Source organism: Hemiscyllium ocellatum, unplaced genomic scaffold (assembly GCF_020745735.1).
Source record: "Hemiscyllium ocellatum isolate sHemOce1 unplaced genomic scaffold, sHemOce1.pat.X.cur. scaffold_1911_pat_ctg1, whole genome shotgun sequence".
Taxonomy (NCBI): domain Eukaryota; kingdom Metazoa; phylum Chordata; class Chondrichthyes; order Orectolobiformes; family Hemiscylliidae; genus Hemiscyllium; species Hemiscyllium ocellatum.
The window spans coordinates 66591-72590 of NW_026867912.1; the positions used below are offsets into that span (position 1 = coordinate 66591).

The window sequence follows — 6000 nt, forward strand, 5'->3', positions numbered from 1 at the left end:
AATGGGAAGGGTTTGGAGGGACGTGCTGGCACGTTGGACTAGATAAATTTTGGCTATGTGCTCGGCATGCACCAGTTGCACATAGGGTCTCTTTGTGTGCTATACATCTGTATGACTCTCAATGCTGTCCAGGTGAGTCAGTGATGTTATAACAACAACACTGGACCAGCAATCCAGAGGCCCCAGGCAAATAATCTGGGCTCATGGGTTCAAATACCAGTAAAAACAAACCTTGGGGAAATTAAATTTATTTTTTTAAAATCTGAATTGAAAACTAGTCTCAGTCATTGAGAGAATGAAACTTTTCTGAAAACCCATTTGATTCAATAACGCTCTTCAGGGAAGGAAACCCGCTAGCATTAACTTGGTGCTGCCTGCATATGATGGCTCACGTGCTTGACTTTTAAAATGCCCCCTAAAGTCTGGCAATCCTCTTGTCTGAAGGGCAGTTAGGGACAAAAACATTGTTGGCCTTGCCAAAAAAAAAGCCCACATTCCATGAAGGAGTTTTTCTCGAATGTGACTTCACATCTGCGAATGGGTCACATCAGAACATCCAGACAAATAAGCACCAAAATGTCTGGTGCTGCAAGAGTACAGCAGGTCAGCCAGCATCTGAGGAGCAGGAGGTTTGATGTTTTTGGCATAACCCCTTGATTAGGAATGTGGGGTGGGCCCAAAGGGACTGAGAGATAAATGGGAGGGAGGTGGGACTGGGGGAAGGGAGCTGAGAATGCTATGGGTAGATGAAAGCGGGGGAAGAAGGTGACAGGTCAGAGAGGAGGGTGGAGCAGATAGATGGGAAGGCAGATGGACAGGTGGGACAGTTCAAAAGAACAGTCCCAAGTTCGAGGGTTGTATCTGGGATTGGGCTGGGGGGTTGGGGGGGGTGTCGGAATGAGGAAACTGGTGAAATCAATATTGATCCTGTATGGTTGGAGGGTCCCAATGCAGAGGCATTCTTCCTCCAGGTATCAGGTGGCCTAGGACCCTGCAACCACATGGCATCAACATCGATTTCACCAGTTTCCTCACATTCCCTCCCCCCTCCCACCCCAGCTCCAACCCTCCAACTCAGCACCACCCTCTTGAACTGTCCCACCTGTCCATCTTCCTTCCCACCAATCTGCTCCACCCTGTCGCCATCACCCCCCACAACCTGCATCTACCTTACCCCCAGCCCCACTCCCACCTTCCTATTTATCTCTCAGCACCTTTTCCTCCACCCCCCCCCCACCCCCCTCCGCAATTCCTGATGAAGGACACGAGAGAGACACAGACACAGAGGGACAGAGACAGCGATCTAGACCAATGCATCCAGCATATGCACCTTTCCTGAGTTCACCTCCTTTCACTTCACTTCCTACAAACCAACAGTTTAATCCCAAAATGAGAAAAGAAATGGAATAGGAGGGGTGAGAAGAGAGGGTGCTGTACTCACAGAGGTTGGTGCAGTCTGGGGTAACACTCAATCTTCATTCAGAGAGAGAGAGAGAGAGAGAGCAGCAGGAGCTCATGCTCCAACTTCCGCATTCAGACAATGAGGGGATGCTCTGATTGGTAGGAGGACCAGCCTTCCTTCCGGTCCTCCAAAGCTCCCCATTGGTCCTGCCTCCCCGTGTCGAGCTGAAGGGAGGGGCGCGTTGGGGTTGGTGGAGGAGAGAGGTCACGTGGGCGTCACAAAGACCAGCACCGCCGCGTGACGCACGGCGCGGTGAACCAATGGGAAAGGCTGGAACGCCGCACGGGCGGGCGCTCATTCCAATCAACGCGCGGCCTTTGTGACGACGGCGGTCCCTCGATTCACGTGACCGGTTGCTCCTGCACATGCGCCGTTACAGGGGGGCGGTTAAGGGGAGCTGATGTTGTGTTGGTCTGGAGGGTCCCTGTGTCCAGGAAGAGGTGAGTGTGGCTCAGTCAATGAGCATCAGTCTGACCCTGCTGGAGCATGGGTGAAGGTGGGATATTAGGTACAGCAAGAGTTAAAGAGTGTGTGGGATGGAGATTTACAGCTTTTTTAGGTAATAAGTCCCTTTCTGGACAATACTGGGGGATGGGTAATATCAGACACAGCAGAGTGAGAATTGAAGAAAAGTGTGTGTGTGTGTGTGTGTGTGTGTGGTGGGGGGGGTGGAGATTTGCAACACTTTTTAAAGTTAAAAATCACACAACTCTCGGTTATAGGAGAAAATGAGGTCTGCAGATGCTGGAGATCAGAGCTGGAAATGTGTTGCTGGAAAAGCTCAGCAGGTCAGGCAGCATCCAAGGAACAGGAGATTCGACGTTTCGGGCATAAGCCCTTCTTCAGGAATGAGGAAAGTGTCCTCATTCTTTCCTCATTCCTGATGAAGGGCTTTTGCCCGAAACGTTGATTTTTTTTGTTCCTGCTCCTCGGATGCTGCCTGACCTGCTGTGCTTTTCCAGCACCACTCTGATCTCCAGCATCTGCTGTCTTTTTCGCCTGGAGGTTTTACTAGCTACCTGATGAAGGTGCAGAGCTCTGAAAGTTCAAACTTCTAAACAAATCTAATGGACTACAACCTGGTGATGTGATTTTTTTTACCTTTGTACACCCCAGCCCAACACTGGCATCTGCATATTGTAACTTGATTGTTTTAGGGAAGTTCTACAGAAACTAGAATGATCTGTTCTGAATTCCTGTTGTGTGCAGGCAGCAATGACTTTTGTAATCCCCTTTTCACAGGATATAAGAAGAGCAGCTTTGCAGGTAGAGCTTCCCAACTGAGTACCATGTGAAGGTCTGACAGATCCCCTTGATTCGTGGGACAGGAGAGACGTCCCTCTTTCAGTCCAGAAGGGGAAAATTCTTTGAACGTTTTTGTCTGCTTCAGTAGGCTCTTAAAGTATCATCTTTACCTGAACCACACGGGCACGTGCCTGAGCCAGTTTGCCCACTGTGGGGAAAGGAAGTCTCAGGAGGCATTCCGCGCACCATGGAGAAACCGTGGAAGTGTGGGGATTGCGGGAAAGGATTCCGCTCCCCCTCCGTGCTGGAGATCCACCGCCGTGTCCACACCGGGGAGCGGCCCTTCACCTGCTCCGTCTGCGGCAAGGGCTTCACCCAGTCGTCCCACCTGCTGACCCACCAGCGGGTCCACACCGGGGAGAGGCCCTTCACCTGCTCCGTCTGCGGCAAGGTCTTCTCTGACTCGTCCCACCTGCTGTCCCACCAGCGTGTCCACACCGGGGAGCGGCCCTTCACCTGTTCCGTCTGTGGCAAGGGCTTCACCAAGTCGTCCAACCTGTTCTCGCACCAATGGGTCCACACCGAGGAGAGGCCGTTCAGCTGCTCCGTCTGCGGCAAGGGCTTCTCTCACTCGTCCCACCTGCTGACCCACCAGCGGGTCCACACCGGGGAGAGGCCGTTCACCTGCTCGGTGTGCGGCAAGGGCTTCTCTCACTCGTCCCACCTGCTTAAGCACTGGCGGGTCCACACCGGGGAGCGGCCCTTCACCTGCTCCAACTGCGGCAAGGGCTTCTCTCACTCGTCTCACCTGCTCAGGCACTGGCGGGTCCACACCGGCGAGCGGCCCTTCACCTGCTCTGTCTGCGGCAAGGGCTTCACCCAGTCGTCCCACCTGCTGCAGCACCAGCAGGTCCACACCGGCGAGGGGGTCTTCACCTGCTCAGTCTGCGGCAAGGGCTTCACCCAGTCGTTCACCCTGCTGACCCACCAGCAGGTCCACACCGGGGAGCGGCCCTTCACCTGCTCGTTGTGCGGCAAGGGCTTCACTCGCTCGTCCAGCCTGCTGCGGCACCAGCGGGTCCACACCGGGGAGCGGCCCTTCACCTGCTCCGTCTGCGGCAAGGGCTTCACCCAGTCATCCAACCTGCTGCGGCACCAGCAGGTCCACACCGGCGAGGGGGCCTTCACCTGCCTGGTCTGCGGCAAGGGCTTCACCCACTCGTCCGGCCTCCAGATCCACCAGCGGGTCCACACGGGGGAACATCCTTCCGATAGACCAGAAGTGCACATAATACAGAGGAACTTCGATTATCCAGAATTAGATGAACCAGCACGGTGGCTCAGTGGTTAGCGCTGCTACCTCACAGTACCAGGGACCCGGGTTTCATTCCTGCCTCAGGCGACAGACTGTGTGGAGTTTGCACATTCTCCCCGCGTCTGCGTGGGTTTCCTCCTAGTGCTCCGGTTCCGTCCCACAGTCCAAACATGTGCAGGTCAGGGTGAATTGGCCATGCTAAATTGCCCGTCGTGTTAGGTACATTAGTCAGAGGGAAATGGGTCTGGGTGGGTTACTCTTCGGAGGGTCAGTGTGGACTGGTTGGGCCTGTTTCCACACTGTAAGGGATCTAATCGTCAAGCGACTGAAATACACCCTGCATGTGTCCTTTGGATAATCGAGGTTCCTGTGTATTCCAAAAGTGGCCTAACCAACGTCCTGTCCAGACACCAACGTCCTGTCCAGACCCCAACCCCTATACTCAGTGCTCTGACCAATAAAGTGATCTGCAGAATCTGCGGGACTTGCTTAATCCTGGGAGGTAAATCACGTGTTTCTCCTTCTCTTGCAGGTGGATCCAAGATTTCACTCTGTGTCCCATTGAGTCTCCAGTCAGGTCCTTCAGCTCAACTGGTCTCTCTCAGTATTTCTGACCCATGTGAGCCTCTACGCACCTCCCCTTCACTTGCTCACACTTGATTTCCCTTACAGCAGCATTCCCTTCAGTTCCTTTCTCCCTGACGTCTGTATCCAGCTTCTCCTTAAATGCCGTCCACCTCGACCTGCTACTGTGGGGGTCATTCCCGCTGCAGACAGAGGTCTCTCTTTTGTAACCTCTTCAAAAGATTTACCACTGACTTCCCCCTTCAGTCTTTTCCATTTCTGGGTCTCCCCGCTGTTGCGAAACTTGGAATGGTTCAGAAAATATTTACAAGGATGTTGCCAGGGTTGGAGGATCTGAGCTACAGGGAGAGGCTGAACAGGCTGGGGCTGTTTTCCCGAGAGCGTCGGAGGCTGAGGGATGACCTTATAGAGGTTTACAAAATTGAGGGGCATGGATAGGATAAATAGGCAAAGTCTTTTCCCTGGGGTTGGGGAATCCAGAACTAGAGGGCATAGGTTTAGGGTGAGAGGGGAAGATATAAAAGAGACCTACAGGGCAACGTTTTCATACAGAAGGTGGTGTGTGTACGGAATGAGCTGTCAGAGGATGTGGTGGAGGCTGGTACAATTGCAACATTTAAGAGGCATTTGGATGGGTATATGAATAGGAAGGGTTTGGAGGGATATGGGCTGGGTGCTGGCAGGTGGGACTAGTTTGGGTTGGGATATTTGGTCGGTACGGACGGGTTAGACCGAAGGGTCTGTTTCCGTGCTGTACATCTCTTGACAAAGCCTTGTCTGAGGGTGAAATGTTGTCATTCCGGTTGATGCGGGTGGTCCCCTGCCTGTTGTCCTTTTTGTTTCCTTTCTCGGAAAGGACGTCGCGGACATGGGCAGCGTTCCCGAGCCCCGCTCCGGAACGGGCTGTTCCGTCCTCTTCCAGCCCGCGGGGTTGGGGGGAAGGGGCAGCTTGAGTGTATTGGGAGAGTGGGCCGTTCACCGGGAGGGTGCCAATGGGACGGGAGAGCGGTACCGGTAATGGGGCGAGGGGGAGATGCCTCAGACCCCCAGAAACACTGGGGCAGCTGCTCGCGTGCTCCTTTTGGATCTCACAGCACAGGGAGGCCTTTCATCTGATTACCTCCCCGTCTTGGTCTCTCTGGCTCTGTCTCTGGCTCTCTGTCTCTCTGTGTCTCTCTCTCTGCGTCTGTCTGTCTCTCTGAGGTGACAGCGGATTCCAGCGTATTGCTGCTTGCTGGTTAAACCTGTTTTTCCTCTGTTTTCCTCCTCTCTCTCTCTCTCCTGCTCAAACCCCTGACCTTCAGGCCGCCCCTGACCTTGTCACTATCAGTGAATAGGGAACAGCTTTTCTTCCTCCACCTTATCTGAACCTATCACAATCTTCCCCACTTTC

At 53.6% G+C, this 6000-nt stretch overlaps 1 pseudogene; it reads left to right on the plus strand.

Annotated features, from left to right (window-relative positions):
- LOC132810763 (zinc finger protein 850-like) overlaps positions 1–5724 on the plus strand; it is a 46023-nt pseudogene extending 40299 nt beyond the window's left edge.
- The last annotated feature ends 276 nt before the right edge of the window (positions 5725–6000 follow it).